We start from the raw sequence: 22,978 nt of genomic DNA on the forward strand, positions 1-22,978 counted from the left end.
TTTATCTTCAACTATTTGTTGTATTCTAAAAACTTTCCCTTCACTGGCTGATTTATTTATGAACATGACAGCATACTTGAGGAGCTTAGGGCCCTCTCTTCGGGCTTCAACTACAGCAAGCTGCTATCCAAACAGAAAACTAAAATCCTACCTACCTACCCTAATCAGCATCTGTTTGCTGGTTAGGTAAAATGAAACAACCAATGCAACCACTTAAGCACTTGTAGAAAGAAACAAATTGTTTGACTGACAGTTGGTGAAATGAGAAACATTGTTGGGTCATGTGCCCCCATAATCAAAATTGTGACATATAAAGGCCACTGCTGATATACTTGGTCATCATAGAGCAGACATGTTACAGATTTAAAGTTTAGAAAGGCCTCCATGTAATCTGCTACAGGATCAAGAAAAGTATCATGTAGGATAGTTTCTCCTGAATTTTCTTTGTCTCATGGAACAATTGCATCCTCAGTGACAAACTCTGCAGCCAAAGCTTCAGTCTTTCTCTTGAAAGCATGATTATTCTCACTCTGTAGGTCAGAAGGTAGTACAATTTCGTCATGACTTGGAGAAGGAAGATTTTGGAAAAAAAAATTAGGATCATGAAAATCATATGACTGGATTTGAGAATGAAAAAGTTCAATCTCATTTTGATGTTCTTCAGCAAGTAAATCAAGAAGACAAGTTTTGATTCGCGGCTACTGTATTGCTTTGATCTTAATCAACAACAGTCTAAAAAAAATTTCATGAAGCTCATATTCTGATAACAACTTCCTGAATTCATTTACAACTTGTTGGAACTCATCTTCCACACACCCGGTCATCCTGTCTCACTGTTAATACTTTGAAATAGGATTACCTGGTTGCAGAGCTACTCAAAAACTTTGAAAATTTCTCTTTCAGGTTCGCTCCTCGAGTGGAGTCTTGATTATGAAGATGATGTGGAGTCGCCAGGTGGATGATCAACTTTGGAGTGCCTGATCTCTGTCCACCATCAAAGATCAGAACTAAACTTGTAAAAATGGTTCTGAAGGTTTGGTTCTTCCCCAGTGAAGCTTTCCAACTTGATTTATAAAATTATCTGAGGATTTGTCCCCAACGGAGTCGCCATTATGTTATCACTCAGGTTGTCCTTAAGCTCCTAAAAGGATACGGCCGAGGTAACCACAAACCAATCTTTCGACTGCAGGTCCTAGCCTACCTGCAGTCAGAGAGGGCTCTCTCTTTCTGATTTAGCTTTGTTGATAATGATTTTAGGCTAGCTATTGAGTTGAGGGGTTTTGTCTAAGTTTGGTGGGAAGGGAGATGCTTTCAAGTAGAGAGGCAAAGCATAGTCTGGTAAGTTTCAAACCTTTGGGCATGGAGTCATGGAGTAAAACTGCTTATGCGTTTTCTTGGTCACAAGAGAAATGAGGAGCAAGGTAGCTTCTCATTAAACAACATTTAAGCTTGAAAGGATAGAAAGAGGGCTAAGGAATGAGAGGCAACAAAGAATCTCTCAAACAGGTTAGTAGAGGGAAGATGAATGAGCTCTGCCTAAGAGCAGTTAAGAATTCTTAGATAACAGTCATTCATATGTGAAATAGATCAAACATGAGCTATAACAGAATTCATATTTATGTCTAGATCAAGAGGAAAACATTAAAAAATCACAGAATCTGGGCATAGAGTGCAGCTAAGCAAATTCTAAACCAATCCTTTATTCTGTGACTTTTTTTTTCCGAAGAAAAAGCGAACTTTTTATTAAGAAAAAATAAAAAGTTACCTTGCATATGCTAAGCATTTCCAGAAGCAAAAATGCATTCCGTAAGCTGCCACAAGGGCTCAAGTGCTTTCGCACCCCACGCAACGTTACAGGACTAACGTGCTCAAAGAATAAGAAAAATAGAAAGAAGAGGGAGGGGGGAGGGACGCATCAGGTTTTCCTCCCCTTTTTCTTTTCAACCTTGCGCCACTCTCCCACAGTGGGCTCGGTCGAGGCAATGACTAACTGGGTTGATACATTTAGATGCCCTATTTCTTTGTCTGAATCTGAAGTATCTGAGTGATGATGCCGTTTGATGCCTCCAATGCCTTGATCCACGCTTGTCATCTCTGCCTGATTTTGCTGGGTCTCTGCCTGATTTGAGTGTGACTGTGAATCCTTGTTGACTGTTATATTTTCCTTCTGGTTTTCTATTTCAGCCTCCTCAATGGTGGTGTCTTCCTCCTCTGCTTCTGTTTCTTCGTCTTCTGATACTGGGGGGGCTTTCTTTCCCGCTGTTCTCTTCTTCATGACAGATTCTATGTTCTGCCATCCTTTGTGCTTCCTTTGTTGTGGCTTGCTCTTGTTTAGACTTTTACATGCATTGAACAGGTGACCTGTTTGTTGACATCCCCTGCATCTGAATGCTATATTCTCATAATCCAGAGATTGTTTCCACTGTGTGTTGTTGAAATTCAGGATGATGCTTTCCGGTAACCCTTGGCTGAGATCTACCTCTACACATATTCTAGCAAAGGTAAAAATTCCTTTTAAGTGTCTTTCTGTATCGATCTTTAACATTTTTCCAAGAGTATTCCCTATAACTGATAAGGTCTTGAAGTGCCAGAAATGTATCGGAAGATTGTGCATCCTTACCCATACCGGCATCCTTGATACCACCATGGTATTTGGATCAAATTCCGGGAACCAAGGGGTGAGAAATAATCCCGCACTGCCCCAGAACCATGGTCCTTCAGTGAATACTTTTTCCCTTTCTTCTTCAGCGCGAAAAATTACTATGAAGAAACCCTTCGAGCATAGGTGGATCTGGTAGTTTGTTGTCCAAGCCGTATGGATCCATTGATACAGAGCATCTGTTCTAGGCCAGAAGCCGTTAAATCTACAAATAACGGCTTTTTTTTGTAGATCTGAGAATATGCATTCTACCTCTGGGATATCCAGCGGAATGGAGGGGCTCTCTGGTACTTCATCCACGATATACTGCCCTGGAGGTATATTAACAGCTGCATGTTCTTTCCCCTTTGCTGCGTCATGGTGGGATCCTGTAGGTTTTGACTTCCCTTTGACAGCATCTTTAAAGGAATTTATGCCTTTAGGCCCTGGGCCAGAGCTTCCCCCTCTCAGCCTTGTGCTTACAGTGATGGTTGAGTCTCGACCAATACCATAATGCTGTACTGTTAAATTATCCTGCAGGATTCTGCCTGCATATATCAAGCTTAGCAGGTTTGATGGGATGCCTGTATCTGCCTGTATTTCATTCTTTATATTTTTTATCAAAGATCCTGTCCAGAAATGCTTACAAATAGTTTTTCCTGACAGGCTTCTAATGAAAATTTGAATGCAGTCCTGTTCTGGGTCCTGGAGGGCTGGATTAGATTTTTTATCCTCTGAAACTACTGCTATTTGGAGCTCTGTCCCTCCAGTTGTTGATTGCCAGATCGGTCGTTGGATGTCGTCCCTCGTTGAGGCGATGGGAGGCATAAGATCTGTATTCACACGAAGGCGCATCTTATGATTGATGGCCAGATCTGTTAGATAAAGGCCCGAACTGCAATCATGGTGATAAAGGGGGAGCGGATCCGTTCCATGCCGCCCCTGGAAACCAAGAAGGGGCAGAGGATTTGGCATTCGACTCTTTTTCCCCTTTCCGCGACCAGGGCAAAACGACCAGGGTAAATCACCCGTTAAGGAGGGCGAAACACCCAATGGCTGGGTGTGGATCGAAAGATGTAATGCATAAAAACCCGGCCAGTGAAGGGGGATGTCCAGAGTCGCCCTGAGGATTACGAAACATGCCGAGAAAGGGGAGAAAAAATCAAATACCTGTTTCATAAGGTTCGAGACCTGTTGCTTCTTTCCGTTGAGGATTCCAGGCCACGTCTTAAAGAAATCTTCCAGCGCAGAGGGACTCGCATCCAGTCCCCAGTCCGTTCCTGCATCAACCAAAACTGTGGTGGCGTCGATGGCGGCAGAAAACCTTGCTGGAACCCTAATCTCACAGAACCCTGCCATCGCTCCTCCAACTCTGTAGCCCTTTATTCTGTGACTTGAGCGTATATGAAATTGAAATAACAGAGTTAAAGAACACTTATTGAATCATATTGCAGCACAAGAATTCCACATTTAATTCTTCAGAAACCATTAATAACACATCAACAGTCCATTCTCCAAGATTGTAAGTAGTCTTTGATTATAGAAAAAGTATCAGACATATAGTGCGAGTCTCTAGTGAAAAATATCAACCGACCAAACCTTAAAACAATACAAAGGGCGGTATAAATAGGGAAAACTCTCCAAAATTGTTTATTACAACTTGACCTAAACATGTCTGAAAGAAAATGATTACTTTGACCTAATCCTATCAGAAATAAATGCAAGAAAATATCTTCGGGCTGCACTGAGGGCCGCCGTATCAAACTGAGTAAATGTGTTGTCCTTGGTGGCTTGGTGCAGTGTTTCTGCAATAACTGTGCATGGGTCTCTGCTCTACTGCTGTTTGGTGGCATTAAATGCTTTAACTGTGATTTGAGAGCAGGGATGGGATTACACCGCTTGATTTGACTTTGTTGGCTACCATTCAATGTTAACCTGCTCTGGAAACTGAAGATTTTCATTAAAATATTCAACTAATACTCTTTGCCGCTTCCTTGATGTGCTGTGTGTCAAATCAAAATTTAATGGCCGTTGTTCGGCCCTCTGTCTCCTTTAGAAATGTCTTTGCTCCTTTTTTGAACCTGTGTGGGAAACAATGGCTTCTACAAATGCATTGTGAGTTCCTCTGGAATGATAATGATGCTGACCGCTTCTGAATAAAAATAAAAATGAAGAAAAACCTGCGCAAACTGCGAATTTCGGGCATCAAAAACTACCTCAGAAACTGATTCCGGGCTTCCTGAGTTGCGATTTTTCCTCTCGCACCAAAAATTGATGATGACGTCAGCGGGTGGGACCCAGTACGGTGGATGACGTGGCAGGATGACGTCAGCAAGGTGATGTCAGCATTTACGGAGGTGACGTGGCGGTACGGTAGAGGGACACGGTGGCAGTGACACGATGGCAGGGGCACGGTGGCAGGAGGCCGACGCGGGATGGTGACTCAGCAAAGTGACGTTACTGGGTGGAGGTGGTTTCCGGTTTCTGGGCGCACCGCCTTTGAGCAGAGGCGGTTTTGGAGGAGGGCGCTCCACCACTGTCGGGAGGGCGACGCGTGGTGGGAGTACAGCGGGAATACCGCCCATCTCCCGGATGGTAACCTTCGGCATCTTGGGATATGGGAAGGCCCGCCCACCATAGATCTGTGGTGCGGGCGATCAGACGGTCGGCGGCATGGATGAGAAGGCGGAGGGTTAAAGCTTGGGCCCGCGGGAATATTTGCATTTTAATATAGCGCGGCGGGGGGGGTTAGAACTTAGGAAATGTGGGTTTTTGGGATTATTAGCGAGGGTTTAATGTTTTATGAACAAAACTTTAGGATAAGGGCGGAAAATGGGTTCTGAAGGGTTAGGGTTAGAATGAAATGGCTGTTAGTCTAACAAGATGTCAGACTAACTCCAGGACACGGATGGGCTAATAGCAGCCCCAGATGAACTGTCATTTCCCAGACTTAGAAGAATAGGGCTATAGTGCCAAAGGGGGGAATATGTACATAGGGGAGTTATTTAACATAGATTTAGTAGGGGAAGGGGAAATAGATAGGGAGCTAGATAATAGAGATAGGAGTTAATATGGAGATGACAAGAAAGCGCTAAGGTAAGGGACCTTAGGTTATTTTGGGGAAAAGTGAACTTGTAGAAAGAATGGAAATCCTTGAGTGAAGCAGATTTTCACCAAGGCAAATGATATGGAGAATGATGAAAGTAAGAGGAATCAAGCAGATCTTCACCTCTTTGGGGAAGTTAGTAAGTGTTTTGGGAAAGAAGAAGAAGGGGGAGTTAGTTATGTCCAGCTTGAGCTCCTCCACATGGAAACTGCCTGATAACTTTGATCTGAAAAGATATAACACTTTGAAACATAAAATTGATCACAAATCAACATTCTGCAACCTCAAAAACTACCTACCCAACCTACTCACCTAACATTTTTTCTTCTTTTTTGCATGGGTGCACTTGGACTTGCAGACCCTGATTATCCTTTTTTTTTTTCTCTTCTCCTATCTAAATCTACACTTATTTCTGCCAAGGGCCCAAATTAAGCAGTTGGGCTCCTTTGATTCTCTACCTATCTACAAATCTGCCAAGATTAAGCTGTTTGGACAAATATCATTCTCTATATTCTAAAACAAAAAATTGAAACCTAGGGAGGCCAAGATTAAGCTGTTTGGCCTTCCCTTAACTAAAAAACCTTTCAAAAATGGAACTTTTGCAGCATGGAAAAGATGAACATTTTTGGCACTTCCACTGTCAATCATGAAATATGAAACCTGTTGCAACAGGAGGCTAACAGTGGCTCCACTTGGGGATGGATTTTCCTTGTGGAAAGCCAAGAACAGCAGGTCAGACTGCCTTTATATTCAACTATTTGTTGTATTCTAAAATCTTTCCTTTCACTGGCTACTTTATTTATGAACATGACAGCATACTTGAAGAGCTTAGGGCCTTCTCTTCGGGCTTCAACTACAGCAAGCTTCTATCCAAACAGAAAACTGAAATCCTACCTACCTATCCTAATCAGCATCTGTTTGCTGGTTAGGTAAAATGAAACAACTAGTGCAACCACTTAAGCACTTGTAGAAAGAAACAAACTGTTTGACTGACAGTTGGTGAAATGAGAAATATTGTTGGGTCATGTGCCCCATAATAAAAATTGTGACATATAAAGGCCACTGCTGATATACTTGGTCTTCATAGAGCAGACATGTTACAGATTTAAAGTTTAGAAAGGCCTCCATGTAATCTACTACAGGATCAAGAAAAGCATCATGTAGGATAGTTTCTCCTGAATTTTCTTTGTCTGATGGAACAGTTGCATCCTCAGTGACAAACTCTGCAGCCAAAGCTTCAGTCTTTCTCTTGAAAGCATGATTATTCTCACTCTGTAGGTCAGAAGGTAGTACAATTTCCTCATGACTTGGAGAAGGAAGATTTTGGAAGACAAGTTTTGATTCGCGGCTGCTGTATTGCTTTGATCTTAATCAACAACAGTCTAAATTTTTTTTCATCAAGCTCATATTCTGATAACAACTTCCTGAATTCAATTACAGCTTGTTGGAACTCATCTTCCACACACCCGGTCATCCTGTCTCACTGTTAATACTTTGAAATAGGATTACCTGGTTGCAGAGCTACTCAAAAACTTTGAAAATTTCTCTTTCAGGTTCGCTCCTCCAGTGGAGTCTTGATTGTGAAGATGATGTGGATTCGCCAGGTGGATGATCAACTTTGGAGTGCCTGATCTCTGTAAAAATGGTTCTGAAGGTCTGGTTCTTCCCCAGTGAAGCTTTCCAACTTGATTTGTAAAATTATCTGAGGATTTGTCCCCAGCGGAGTCGTCGTTATATTATCACTCAGGTTGTCCTTAAGCTCCTGAAAGGATACGGCCGAGGTAACCACAAACCAATCTTTGGACTGCAGGTCCTAGCCTACCTACAGTCATAGAGGGCTCTCTCTTTCTGATTTAGCTTTGTTGATAATGATTTTAGGCTAGCTATTGAGTTGAGGGGTTTTGTTTAAGTTTGGTGGGAAGGGAGATGCTTTCAAGTAGAGAGGCAAAGCATAGTCTGGTAAGTTTCAAACCATTGGGCATGGAGTCATGGAGTAAAACTGTTGGTGCGTTTTCTTGGTCACAAGAGAAATGAGGAGCAAGGTAGCTGCTCATGAAACAACATTTAAGCTTGAAAGGATGGAAAGAGGGCTAAGGAATGAGAGGCAACAAAGAATCTCTCAAACAGGTTAGCAGAAGGAAGATGAATGAGCTCTGCCTAAGAGCAGCTAAGAATTCTTAGATAACAGTCATTCATATGTGAAATAGATCAAACATGAGCCATAACAGAATTCATATTTATGTCTAGATCAAGAGGAAAACATTAAAAAATCACAGAATCTGGGCATAGAGTGCAGCTAAGCAAATTCTAAACCAATCCTTTATTCTGTGACTTGAGCATATATGAAATTGAAATAACAGAGGTAAAGAACACTTATTGAGTCATATCGCAGCACAATAATTCCACATTTAATTCTTCAGAAACCATTAATAACACATCAACAGTCCATTCTCCAAGCTTGTAAGCAGTCTTTGATTATAGAAAAAGTATCAGACATATAGTGCGAGTCTCTAGTGAAAAATATCAACTGACCAAACCTTAAAACAATACAGAGGGCGGTATAAATAGGGAAACTCTCCAAAATTGTTTATTACAACTTGACCTAAACATGTCTGAAAGAAAATGATTACTTTGACCTAATCCTATCAGAAATAAATGCAAGAAAATATCTTCGGGCTGCGCTGAGGGCCGTCATATCAAACTGAGTAAATGTGTTGTCCTTGGTGGCTTGGTGCAGTTTTTCTGCAATAACTGTGCATGGGTCTCTGCTCTACTGCTATTTGGTGGCATTAAATGCTTTAACTGTGATTTGAGAGCAGGGATGGGCTTACACCACTTGATTTGACTTTGTTGGCTGCCATTCAATGTTAACCTGCTTTGGGAACTGAAGATTTTCATTAAAATATTCAACTGATACTCTTTGCCGCTTCCTTGATGTGTTGTGTGTCAAATCAAAATTTAATGGCCACTGTTCGTCCCTCTGTCTCCTTTAGAAATGTCTTTTCTCCTTTTCTAAACCTATGTGGGCAACATTGGCTTCTGCAAATGCATTGTGAGTTCGTCTAGAATGATAATGATGCTGACCGCTTCTGAATAAAAATAAAAATGAAGAAAAACCTGTGCAAACTGCGAATTTCGGGCATCAAAAACTGCCTCAGAAACTGATCCCGGGCTTCTTGAGTTGCGATTTTGCCTTTCGCGCCAAAAATTGATGATGACGTCAGCGGGTGGGACCCAGTACGGCGGATGACGTGGCAGGATGATGTCAGCAAGGTGACATCAGCATGTACGGAGGTGACGTGGCGGTATGGTAGATGGACACGGTGGCAGTGACACAGTGGCAGTGACACGGTGGCAGGGGCATGGTGGCAGGAGGCCGACGCGGGATGGTGACTCAGCAAAGTGACGTTACTGGGAGGAGGTGGTTGCCAGTTTCTGGGCACACCGCCTTTGAGCAGAGGCGATTTTGGAGGAGGGGGCTCCGCCACAGCCGGGAGGGCGACGCATGGCGGGAGTACGGCGAGAATACCGCCCATCTCTCGGACACTAACCTTCGGCATCTTGGGATATGGGAAGGCCTGCCCACCGTAGATCTGTGGCACAGGCAATCGGATGGTCGACGGCATGGATGAGACGGCGGAGGGTTAAAGCTTGGGCCCGCGGGAATATTCGCATTTTAATATAGCGCGACGGGGGGGGGGGGGGGTTAGAACTTAGGAAATGTGGGTTTTTGGGATTATGAGCGGGGGTTTAATGTTTTATGAACAAAACTTTAGGATAAGGGCGGAAAATGGGTTCTGAAGGGTTAGGGTTAGAATGAAATGGCTGTTAGTCTAACCAGATGTCAGACTAACTCCAGGACATGGATGGGCTAATAGCAGCTCTAGATGAACTGTCATTTCCCAGACTTAGAAGAATAGGGCTATAGTGCCAAAGGGGGGAATATGTACATAGGGGAGTTATTTAACATAGATTTAGTAGGGGAAGGGGAAATAGATAGGGAGCTAGATAATAGAGTTAGGAGTTAATATGGAGATGACAAGAAAGCGCTAAGGTAAGGGACCTTAGGTTATTTTGGGAAAAGTGAACTTGTAGAAAGAATGGAAATCCTTGAGTGAAGCAGATCTTCACCAAGGCAAATGATATGGAGAATGATGAAATTAAGAGGAATCAAGCAGATCTTGACCTCTTTGGGGAAGTTAGTAAGTGTTTTGGGAAATAAGAAGAAGGGGGAGTTAGTTATGTCCAGCTTGAGCTCCTCCACATGGAAACTGCCTGATAACTGTGATCTGAAAAGATATAACACTTTGAAACATAAAATTGATCACAAATTAACATTCTGCAACCTCAAAAACTACCTACCCAACCTACTCACCTAACATTTTTTCTTCTTTTTTGCATGGGTGCACTTGGACTTGCAGACCCTGATTATCCTTTTTTTTTTTTCTCTTCTCCTATCTAAATCTACACTTATTTCTGCCAAGGGCCCAGATTAAGTAGTTGAGCTCCTTTGATTCTCTACCTATCTACAAATCTGCCAAGATTACGTTGTTTGGACAGATATCATTCTTTATATTCTAAAACAAAAAATTGAAACCTAGGGAGGCCAAGATTAAGCTGTTTGGCCTTCCCTTAACTGAAAAACCTTTCAAAAATGGAACTTTTGCAGCATGGAAAAAATGAACGTTTTTGGCACTTCCACTATCAATCATGAAATATGAAACCTGTTGCAACAGGAGGCTAACAGAATCCATTGATTCTATACTGCTAAGAGGAGGATAAACACCTAAAATACCTGGAGACAAGCAACATGCATGGCAAGAAATCTGTCAGTGAAATCGAAAGCAAAATCGGGGAATGACAGAACACATACCTAGGGATAGGCAAGATTGCACAATTTCTTCTGGGAGGCTCGGTGACTGGCTACTAGAACTGCGCAAAAGACAGTCTGGGTTGTCTGGGAGGTAAGAATGGTTGTTGGATTTGCACAATTCGTAGTCCAAATTGGCTGCTGGCTGTTGGGATTTCGCAATGCATAATTCCAGTTGGGAGTGACTTTAGGCTCAAGTACTACATTGTGCAATTTTTTGGGCCAGCAGTCACTGTCCCTCAAAAAAGCACAAAACAGTCCTGGAAGACAGTGTTGGGAAGAAATGAGCATTTTTGGAGAGGAAGACAGAGCATTCCTTCGCCAGATTGTGCAATGTTGTCTCAGTGAAGGCAAAGTCTGGGCCAAGGTTGGCCAGACTCGCCGATGGGAAACTTAAAGCAAATATGAAAGTGAATGCATGGCAACACTAGGTGAAAGAAGAAGTGATTGACAATGCATGCAAACATAAATGATAGATTCACTAAACAAATCAATATGCATGTGGGTGAAGCGAGTCGTTGAATTGACGACCATTCATGCAAAATAGTTGCATGCATGCGACAGTAATGAGATAGCAACGAAAACTAAAACAATCTTAGGAGAATCTAGTAGACATGTAAATGACAGAAAGCGTTCAAAGAAATTAAGCAAACAACACTCACACAAGTGAATACACAAAAAGTGACAGAAATGTTGAAAAAGACAAGTTGAGTCCACTTACCCGTGAATAGCTGAGCTGGATGTGTCGAAGAGTCTTGGATGTGTTGTGGGATGTCAGAGCTCCAAGATCAATGTGAAAGAATGAGCTCTGATGCGTCAAATAAATAAGTTTTGAGCTCATGACGCGCATGCCGCAAATCTAGAAAAAAGCAACACTTGGAGGAAAGTTTCTAAAACAAGTTTGCATGTAACCTCCAATTGCTAAAAATAGTTCCCTGAATCATGGGATGCCTTTTACATGTTGCTTTTTTCTATTCTGAGAAAAAGCAAGCCATGCATGCAAGTCAAGTTTCCTTGGTCCCAGGTGGAACTAGTCAACCCAACTGCTCATGCATGAAGCTACTCAACTATTTGGAGGAAATGCGCATTTCTGGCTGGGAGCTGGGCTCATTGCCCAAGAGATTTGTGCAATTTCTAGGTAGAGCAGCTAATTGCTTCCCAGATTTGCACAAATTCTGGGCTGAGCAACCCTACTAGGGAAAATTGCGCAATATTCACTGTGAGGGTTGATTGTCAGAATTGCGCAATTCTCGAGCCCAGCAGGCTGCCAGATAGGATTGCGTAATTTCTAGATGGAAGGCTGGTTGCCCTCCAGAAATGCGCAATTTCTTGGGGAGTCGCTCAGCCTGCAGCTGGACCAAGTCTGAATGAACAGCCTGTGAGGGGAATGCATGAAGATATGATTGACAGGTTGTCCGTGTGCAAGAAAAACACTGAAGCTTGTGTACTTGATGAAGCAAGACAAGGTGTTGTGAAAAGTTGGTAGGGAGGCTCCAAAACGAAGCTAAGGAAAAATTTTGGAGGGTGGTTGTAGCCGCTACAACACCACCTAATAATTATTTATTGATAATTAAATTAAATTCTTTAGACCATATTGTAAAATAGACATGTCTATGACCGTAGGTAATTATTGATAATTAAATTAAAATTCTAGAAGTTCTATTAAAAAATAGACATGCCTAATGGCATAAAAATGTAACTTTGTAATTTTTATAAAAACCTCAACAGGCTCGAAACCATTACAATAAATATGCATTATGAGCTCCAAATGTCACATTCTAAAATTCAATAAACCATTCAATATAAATTAGATATGTTGTGTTTTAAAATTAAATTTGAATAAAGAGAATAACAACATTTCTCCCTACTATCTAAACTAAACTCAATTGATCTTTTTAATAAAAATCTTAATAATATTAACTAAATTATAAATATATACTTCTAAAATAAAATTCAAAATTATAAATAAATAAATTTATATACTCTTTTTCATCTCCATCATTATCATTATCAATATCATTATCATTATTATTATTATTATAATAAATATATCTCTCACTTACGGATCTAAATACATTTCTCATAAAATATATGAACAAAATTTGATAACAATTAAACTTATTGAATAAATCGAATTTTTATGATTGAATTTACAATTTAGCTTTTCTAAACACTATGGGCATTGTTTATTAGTTTTATGGTTTTGTTGAGACATCGAGAGCATTTTTTTCGCATGAGAATATATTGGGTTGCTGGGACATCAAGAACATTAATATACCTTACTAGTTTATAACGCTTAAATGGCTTGAAACTTTTTACTAGTTTAAAATGCTTATAAATAGTTTGAAACTTTTTTAAATAAAGGCAATTACATTTTGCATGAGAATATATTGAATTAATTTTGGCGTTAAATTTTTTATAAAAATAATTATATTTTTAATATTTAAAATAAAGGATATATTTAGTTAATATTTGAAATAAGTGTTTTCGAAAATAAAATAATATTTTAAATAGAAATTTGATGAGTTTGTTCTTTTAATTAGTTTTAATGTTGCATAAATCAAAACTCCGTAAATATGCACATCTTATGAGAAAATTATTATCTCCACAAATAATAAGCAAAATATTCTTTTAACATATTTTATTTAAAGAAATAAATATATAAAAAAGAAAACATCACCCATAACAAGGGTTGAAGAGGCACAAAACCCTTAAATTCAACTCACACATAAATTCAATTGTTATAAAGCTTAATACTTTGTGGACATTCTTTCGTGCTTCACAATAAAAGTAAAAGGTCCTTAATACAATGGTTTATAGGAAAATTGCCTATGGAGTGAAAAGGTTTAATATTATTTTTAATAAAAATATGAGTGAAAGAAAAAAAATATGGATGAAATAAAATTATATATGGATGTAAAAATGGAATATTTAATTAAATGTATGTTTCACAAATAGCATGGAGCTAAAGAAATTTTTTATGGAAAAATTTTGTACATGTGTATGGGGAAAAGAGTTGGGTAGAAAGAAGAAGTACTACATTGAGGAACTCAACCCTACGTGTGATCTACAACAAAAAGAATTCATTGGAGCTAGCATTTGGTAGAGGGCAAAGGTTCTTATTGCTCAATTGAGAAACATGACAGTGGAAAAGGCCTAAAGAAGCTTGGGAAGAACGAGTGTGTACATTTTGCAAATCTGGGGCAGTGGGATCAGAAAAACATTTCATTTTGGAATGTGATGCATTAAAAGATATAAGAGAGAGTTATCAATGTTTATTTTAATGATGAAATGTATTAATGGAGTGACGGTTCAACCGAACCTTAGATTAGGAGTTTGTTCTTGATTTCTAGGGTGTTGTTTCAACTTCCCTAATTGTGTGTGAATTATATATTTCTCATGTAATGATTGTAATTATAGAGCGTGTTCTGCAGAGGTAGTCTCTAGGTGGTGTTCCACACCTATGAGCTACTCAGGTTCAATTCAATTAATTTGATTCTTATGTTTTTAACATGGTATCAGAGCTATAGGGCTGAGGACTGCCTATAACCCTGAGTGGAGGAGTTATAGTGAAGACTGGGAGGAAGATCTATGTGCCTGGGAGGAAGATCTAGGAGGCGCGGTTTTTAAGGGCAATCGGTGTGGGATCCAACACCATAGTTGTGCCAATACAGTGCTGCCCTACACATCTTTTATGTTCTAGCCAACGCGGCTCTACTGCAGTCAAGGGGCACCAAGTCTGCTGTGTGAGAAGAGGACGCAGATAGGAGCGTGGTTGTTGAGGCTCATTGATTAGAGTGATTTGTGTTAGCTGTTGATTGAACCTGTGGCATGGAGGATTAATCGACTGCGTGAATAAGTAGAGGCTGATCTGCTACTATTAACGGAGGTAGAGCTGCGCTGGATCTGTTATGGTGTGGATCAGAGTGCAGCCTATGGTGCTGGTGGACGTGCACGAAGCGTGGTGATTAGGCCGACGGAGGTGTGGGGAGATCCGTGGAGGCTGTGGTGAGCTGAAGAAGGAGGATTGACTAAGCTTGGAATGGCGTTCTCGATTTTTTATCTATCGATGTCGATCAAAGGAAGGATTCTTGGTGTTCTACCGAACAAGGATCACGATAGTTTGGTATTTCTTTTGTTGTTTCTGTTTCTGTTGGTTATATTGGTGGTAAATGGGATGTTGAAGCCAAAGAGGTCTTCTCCCTCACCACTGCTCCTGCGCTGTTACATTGTCCCCTCTTGCCCCTGCCCCCGAGTCACCTGAAACAATGCCTTTCTAGTTGGCCCCTCCAGATGCAACAAATGTTGGAAATAATACTGAGAGGGGGGGGGGGGGGGGGGTGAATCAGTATTATCAGGTTAATTATTTTTCAATTCATACACAGATTTGTATACACTACTTAGGTTAGTGAAACTAGCATATATACGCAACTTCAGTTAAGGAAACTAGCGTATAACTTACAGACTTATAATTTAATTATTCTTCAGATGCTGATCTTTAATCTGTGTGTCAGAAACATATAAACATTAACCAAGAACAGAAAAATAGTGCAGACAGTCACTCACAAGAACACAAGATATAAGGTGGAAACCCAATGTGGGTGAAAACCACCTACTGCAATTCGTCTCTATCTTCTTTCAATTAGAAACTTATTTTTACAATGATTCTGTACTAGTGCAGTCTTATACCAGTACGCAAGCTGCAACCTGCAGAAGGCTACAACCTTCTCTCATTCTCCAGCTTCTCTTGGAAGGGAGCTACAACCCCCTTAGCTCTTGTACTAGCTGAGGTACTAGTACATAGGTGCTAACCTACAGAAGACTACAACCTTCTCTTTTCTTCCAAGGACCACATTTCATAAATTTTCAGACTGGATCCATAAATATCAAGTATATCTACATCAACCAATCTTCTTTGTACAACCCAATACTAAATCAAACAATCACTTCTCTGAATGCTGTAACCAGTTAATAACAATGACCTGACACCAATATCGAACCCATAATACTGCAACAATAAGCCAAAGTAGCTAAAACATATTTTATGAGATGTACACTACTTCAAAATGAGGAACCTGCATGCACATGCTTCTGTGTGAAGGCAAACCTACGTATACACTTCTTTGAATTACTAAAATAGCGTGTATACGCGCCTTTTCTACACCGAACCTACGTCCAAATCTATGAAAGACAGTTTTCCCTTTGCAAGTATTAAAGCATTAATTATACCCAGATTATCAGATTCATAGATCAATTCATGCGTCAAATATAATAGATTAGAATCACACAAAGATACTACAATTCAAGTCTTGAGATTTGACCCTTCAATAGGACTTATCCATCTTGTAATGCTCAAGTTCCTCCTTGATTCAGATCCAGCTATGCACCATAAGCTAATTCACCAGTATTCTAGTTCTTGCTCCTCATAAGATATTCAACTTTAGTCGATGCCCTTGCCAAATGATTTCCTTTCCCTTTTATACCCTTAGGCCTTACTCAAACCATGGTCCAAAACCATTATAGAATCAATACTAGGGACCCAATACCTGGGTTCAACACTTTGGATGCAATACCGAGGACCAAAACCATAGGTTCAAATATGTCGAACTAAATACCATGGACCAACCATAAGTTTTCCCGCATGTACGCGCTTTTCTTTGTATGAAAGTGTGTGCATATGTATACGTGCCTTTTGATTAGCAATCCCGCGTGTATATGCGCCTTTGTTAGGAGGAACCTGTGTATACCTCATTTTCTTTCATTCTGAGAGCCTGAACTATGATCTGCCATTTGAGTGAGTTGCCATCAAGGACAACACCTGTGCCATAGAGCCAAACCTGTGTCATAATACCAACAACAAACACCTCCAATGATAGAAACACTTCAAGCGCCTCTGCTGCCACCCTGTTACTTTTCTTCATCGGATGTGTTGGAGTTTTGATGTTATAAGCGAAAAGCAACCGCCCCTGATCGTCTAGTTATTATTTTACAGGGATGCAAACTATGGATATTGGAATTTTTTAAATTAAGATTTCAATTAAAGTTTTTTAAATTAAAAGTTTTTTTTTTTTTTAAATTTAATTATTTAATTAAAAAAGGGGGCTCATTATTTGATAAAGGGGGCGAAATTTTTAAAGAAGGAATTTGGAGTGATCTCTTAAAAAAGGGATCTGGGCTCAGTTTTAATTGAAGTTTTCATTGGATCTGGCATTTGCAGTATTTTTTAAGATCTGGGGTTGTTTTTTTTAAGTTGCTGGGGTTGAAGTTTTTTTTATTCAAGATGAATAATCAGTTAGCAGAAGCATACCTCAATGAGAATAACAAGATGGATGGATCCAATTATTTTGGTTGGAAATTTAAGTTGCAGACCCTGCTTGACGGACACAATGCATGGGCAATTGTGAATAATGATGAGGTGAAGCCGAATATGATTGTAGGAGGAACAACAGAAACAATCCAAGACTGGGATAAGCAGAAGACTAAGGTGATAATGCTCTTGAAATTGTCTATCAGAGATTGCATTATTCCCCACATTCGTGATTGCAAGACTGCACCAGAAATCTAGAAGATGCTCAAGGATCTCTATGAGATCAAGAACACTAATTGATTATTGTTCTTGAAGAGAAATAACCTCCCCATCAAGATGGAGGAGAATGAGACAGTTGTATCATTTATTTCACAGATCAAGGAGCTCAAGAACAAGCTAGGTGACATCGGTGAAGCTATGTCAGATACAGATTTGGTCACGATTACCATGAATGGTATGACTGACGAGTATCAGATGTTCGTCACTGGCTTGAATGCAAAAGAAAAAGCCCCCTTGTTTGAAGAATTGACAGGGATCCTCATGCAAGAGGAGGAAAGGCAACTCACTCATAAAAATCAGAGTTTAAATATGGGCTTAATGGCAAAGAAGAAGCCCTTCAGAGGAAAGCCAAATGCAGCACAGAAGAGTAATGCAACCCCATAGAGAAATATGCACCCACCTCAAGGTACGTCTTTCAATAGAAATGACTCTACGACCAAATGTTTTTATTGTGGTAGAACCTACCATATAGCCAAATATTGCATGAAGAATAAGTCTGATGAAGGTTAGAAGAGACACAAACAACATGCAGGTCATTTTGTTGTTGACTAAAACAGGCACCCAAGTCATGGTATGACAAAATTGATTCATTTTTCCTACAACATGGTTACAAAAGAAGTAAAAATGACCCGAATCTTTATACCATATTTGATAAAGAGGGAACGATTGTTTTGATTTCTTTATATGTAGATGATCTAATCATTACAGGGAATGCTGATAATCTCATTAAAGAAATCAAGGAGCAGATGTCACAAGTCTTTGAGATGAAATACCTTGGAGAGATACATTACTATTTGGGTCTGGAAGTCTGGAGGGATTCTGGAAAAACTTTTTTGTCACAGAGTAAGTATGTTAGGAGCTTATAGGAAAAGTTCATAATGGATTAGTGCAAAGTTGCAGCAGTACCTTTACAACATAATATAAAACTTCAGAATGATGATGGATCTAAGGAGGCAGATGCGACTTTGTATAGACAACTGGTTGGGAGTCTAATCTACTTGACTACAACTAGGCCAGATTTGGCTTATGCAGTAAATGCATTGAGCCAATTTATGTCAAATCCCCTTGAGAGCCATTGGGTTGTAGCAAAAGGTGTCTTAAGGTAGCTCCGGGGAACCTTAGATTTTGGTATTGTTTATACTGATTCATGTGAATTTAAATTTACAGGTTTTTCAGACTCCGATTAGGCTGGAAATGTTGATGACAGAAGATCCATAATAGGCTATGCATTTAGCATTGGATCCAGGGTCATTACATGGAGCAGCAAAAATCAGAGCACAGTATCCTTGTCTTATGCGGAAGCTGAATATCAAGCTATGTGTGCAGCAACATGTGAAGCAGTTTGGTTGAGGAGACTTCTCCTTGATGCTGGAGAAGAACAAAATTCTACAACAATGATCAAATGTGACAACCAGAGCTCCATCAAACTTGAAAATAATCTTGTATTTCATAAGAACACAAAGCATATCGATACACTGTTTCATTTTGTTAGGGGGAAAGTTCAGTCAAAATAAATCCATATTGAGTATTGTAATAATTGTGACAAAGCTACTAATATTTTTACCAAACCTCTTGGTAGAATCAAGCTTGAATTATTTAGGAAAGTGTTAAGCATATGTGTGAATCCATTTCTCCATTAAGGGGGAGTTTTGAGATTAATGATGAAATGTATTAATGGAGTGACGGTTCAACTGAACCTTAGATTAGGAGTTTGTTCCTGATTTATAGGGTGTTTTTTCAACTTCCCTAGTTATGTGTTAATTATATAGCTCTCATGTAATGATTGTAATTGTAGAGCGTGTTCTGCAGAGGCAGTCTCCAAGTGGTGTTCCACACCTGTGAGCTACTCAGGTTCAATTCAATTAATTTGATTCTTCTATTTTTGACATGGTATTAGGGCTACAAGGCTGAGGAATGCCTGTAACCATGAGTGGAGGAGTTATAGTGAAGACTAGGACGAAGATCTATGTGCCTGGGAGGCAGATCTAGGAGGCGCAGTTTTTAAGGGCAATCAGCGCAGAGAATGCAAGGGTTTTTTTCAACATGTCATTTCAATATTTGGTTCTATCTAGAATTTTTCCTTAGAACTTGTGTTTGACAGCAATATAAGAATTAGTTTTTCAGTTTGATATAATAGAAATATTTTGGACTTGTGCTTGAGAGGCTCCATGATATTAATCACAAAGTTGATGTTTATTGATTGAAAATCAAACTATGATTTACATAGAAATATAAACAACTTAATAGCTCAAATACAAGTTTAACAACATAAAATGAGATATACAAAGCAGACATGGATAATAGCTACAAATAGAGCTACACATGCTGATATGTAGTCTATGTAAATTTTGAAGGGGTAAGCATACATATTTTGGAATTATTGAACAAGAGTCTTGTCAAAATATACATTATTGTAACGTCAAATATCGATAGAAATAGAGTAAGATAATCAAATTTCGAGGTTTTTTTTAGCATTATTGGATGATAACATGAATAGATAAACAAGTAAACGTTCAATTTATAAACATATAAACGATGGAGGGAAAAAAAATGAATTGAAGTTCCTACAACAAATGAATTGAAGTTCCTACAATAGATTCTTGAACATGCCCTACTTCCCCAAAGAAAGCATTAAAAGAGCACTTCTAGCTATAGTTACCAGATACCAGAAGAAGTAAGACGAGTGGAAAAAATTACTCACAATTAGAATTATACTTGTGATAGTGAATCAATCTACAAGAGATACGCCTTAAGTGGTCTAAAGGGTTTTGATATACACGTCAAAGCCATCATGGAAACACAATTTAATTTCATAGGATATCCCACATAATGGCCATTTCCCTTACATTATCTTAAATTCAATTCCGATGTTTCTAATATAGCTTGGTATGGGAAGTGATAGGAAAATGTTTTTATCTAGTGATTTTGTTATTTCTTTCCGTGGATACAAGGTCATGGAAAGGGTTATGGGAAGGAATTGTAGGTATTTTTCAAATATTAGAAATTTCAATAAGCTTATCATCATTTTTGAAATGATGATAATTTTAGTTTATGATATTTTTGGGTTTTATTAGCATATTCACATTTGATAAAATAGGAGGACAAACCCCTTTATCATGGAAATTCTTTAATATTTTAGTTTTGGTTAATTTGACAACTTTATCTTCTCATTTTTGTTAATTTGACAATTCCATATTCTAATTTTGTTTAATTTAGGGTTACAAATTTGTTATTCCAATGTTTTGCTAGTGTAACAGTTGAAGTATTTTCTCTCTAAATGTTGTTGATTACTACCAAAGTATTAGAAACTGAAAGATGACTTTTAGCATTTTCAAAAGATGTTGGTGTTAGTTTATGATTGTTCTGGTTGTCATCAACTTATCTGAGTCCAATAACAACAAGAAGAGAACAATTATGATAGTTGAATAAAAAAAAGACATAAAATTAACTAAATTATAACAGTAAATAGACTTTATTACAATACCATGAGCCAATATCATGGCTTATCAATACTATATGCCAAAAAACTATAACTCATTTCATATGACACTTGTTCATATGGCATCAGAGTGTACATTCCACTCATCTTATGTTTAAGGTGGACACTCCACCCTACCTAAAGAACAAAAAATTCCTATGGAAATCTGTGAAATAAGTGCTATGATGTAGATATATAGAAAAAAATAAAGGAAATTAACCATTAAAAATGACAATGTAAATCTTAACATAACATGAAATATGATTAATTTCAACGCATTCACACAATTTATATCTATAAAAAAAACCTTTCATTTATCTCCTATAATCATAACAATAATAATAATAAATTCAATATAAATCTATTCCTATATTATCATCCATATGAATATGAAAATTTTGATTATCTTTATTTTAATAATTTCATTAGTAATTTTTAATATCAAAGTTTAATGTTTTTATAAATAAATAAAAAATTATATTTAAAAATAAGACAGTAATTTTACAAAAAAAAAATTAATTTTAAATCCAAGAAAAAAATTAATATATTTTATGAAAATGCTAGTAATTTTAATTTAGCAAATTAAAATTTTTAATATTAGAATTTTAATTTGATTTATTTAAAAAAATTAACTAATAAAATAAAATAAAAATTTCATAAGTTTATGACACAAGGTTCTGATAATTTCTAAAAGGAGTTGTCTTTAGTGCGACTTTTTGGATTTTCCAGTGCCGGAATTGGGTGGAAAAAATTGAGGTGAAATCCTTATTTGTGTTATTTAAACTGGTTTTTTGATTGTATATATGGATTCACCACCCTCAAAAACCCCTAGGGCACTTAGATTGTGCAGGGATTACTATGAAACTTGTGATTTCAATAATTTCTTGCCGGATTTTAAAGAAATTAAACCGGAAAAACCCACCAGAAAAGCTTCCAAAAAGTCACACTAAAGACAACTCCTTTCTAAAATGTCATAATTTAAAATTTCATAAGTTTTATGAAAAAAAGTTTCTATAATTCGTAAAATGTCATAATTTAAAATTTTATAAGTTTTATGACAAAAGGTTTTGACAATTCCTAAAATATCATAATTGGTGTAGTTTAACTTATAGACAAAAAGGGTTTTTCAAGGTGTTAAATCCATTTATGCCTCACTATTTTGCTTGAAATTGTTAGCCCGTGAAAAAGGCTATTTTGTCTATAAGTTAGACTACTCCATCACAATTTCTGGATAAATTGATTAAAAAAACACTTTATTTAAAAATATCATATATATTTACTTTATATGATAGTTAAAAAATATAATCACTTTATTATAATTTTTAAAATACTTATTATGATTAAAAAAATAAGTCTTTTAATTCATCATTACTATGATGATTTGGAAATCTCTTATTTGAAACTTTTATTTAAAAGAAAAAATAAATTAAATTAAAAAAGTATTATCTTTTTAAATATATTCTATGAGGTACAATTGGTTTATTTCCATTCGAGGTATGTGCATAAGGCTTCTCCTTGTAAATTTAAATTCGTAAACTAATGTTTTTCCTTGTAAATTTAAATTTGTAAACTGATGTTTTTCGGAACATGTGATAAAACATTACTAATAAAATGAAAACCTTAAATTCTTTTGAATAATATAAGCGGTAAGATATTTTATTATTAAAACAAACAGTTAATAGTCATGACTGTCTCTTCTCCAAAATGGCATAGACTAAAAATAACATAGACATGTTAATGAATAAAATAAAATAAAATATTCACACTGAGCTTGTCATTGAACAATTTAGAAAAAGCTTTGGAATACATTCTTTATATGATCGTTTGTCAAGATATGCAATCATCTTTTACTTTATTTGGTCAGGCGATGTCAGCATCACAGAAGAAAATTCAGTCGAACGTCTCTAAATGATAAGATATGGAGCACAATACTGGATGGAGTTTACATCTTGAGAAGCGTCAGAGCCTTACTTTAGGCTCTTGAAAAATATTATGTTTGCCATATCAATTAATTCAGTTCAACAAGAACCTTCATACCTACATACATATAAGGAATTCAATCTGTTGACTGTAAATAACATACATAAATGATTGTTTGTTATTCAAAACAAGATCCATGCTTTTATACATGCTTGCATGCTTGAAGAAACATCGAATTGGTATTTAATGAAGTCCAACATGAGCACAATAATACAGGAGAAAAACGCATAAGATTGAATCTTGTGAGACTATGGTAATCATCCACAGCTGAATGTAGTGTGAAGTTGGATTAGCTAACCACAAGTCCTTTGATGTTTTGG

This window comes from Pinus tabuliformis, chromosome 1_2 (assembly GCF_031772625.1).
Source record: "Pinus tabuliformis cultivar Carrire ecotype Pingquan chromosome 1_2, CPIR1, whole genome shotgun sequence".
In the NCBI taxonomy this organism is placed as follows: Eukaryota; Viridiplantae; Streptophyta; class Pinopsida; order Pinales; family Pinaceae; genus Pinus; species Pinus tabuliformis.